Source organism: Egretta garzetta, unplaced genomic scaffold, assembly GCF_000687185.1.
Source record: "Egretta garzetta isolate BGI_Z169 unplaced genomic scaffold, ASM68718v1 scaffold456, whole genome shotgun sequence".
Taxonomy (NCBI): domain Eukaryota; kingdom Metazoa; phylum Chordata; class Aves; order Pelecaniformes; family Ardeidae; genus Egretta; species Egretta garzetta.
The window spans coordinates 113,822-114,320 of record NW_009259972.1 but is presented as its reverse complement, the minus strand read 5'-3'; positions in this window follow the sequence as shown (position 1 = coordinate 114,320).

Sequence of the window (499 nt, the reverse complement as noted above, 5' to 3'; positions counted from 1 at the left end):
CTGACAGACATATGTATTGTACATAATTCGCGCCGGCTCATCTTGGACAGGACGCTTATCTCGGCTTGTCAGGAGGGAGTGAACCCCCCGCCCCCATCGCTTCGCGTCACCACTGCCCTTTCTGCTCCCCAAAATCTCCCGGTGGAGCAGGGGGGGTCAGGGCTGAGCCTCAGGGGTATCCATGGGTGCGCGGGAGCCTGGGGCTGACACCCACCCTGGGGGCTTGGGGAGACGTTTGAGGCACCCCAGGGCTCAAACTGGGGCAAATCGGGGCATCTGGCCCCAAACAGTGGGGTTGAGACCCCTCAAGGAGGGGGACGGAGGGAGGAGAGGCACCAAGCCTGGCACATAAAGGGCCCACGTTCCCCCCGCCCTGGGTCCTGGGGGAGCGTCGCCTGTGGGGCAGAAGCTGTGGGGCTGATGGGGACATTGCGGGGAGAGGGGACGGTGCTGGGGGCTGGCGCGAGGCCCTCGGCTGCAGCGCCAGGAGCTCAGCAGT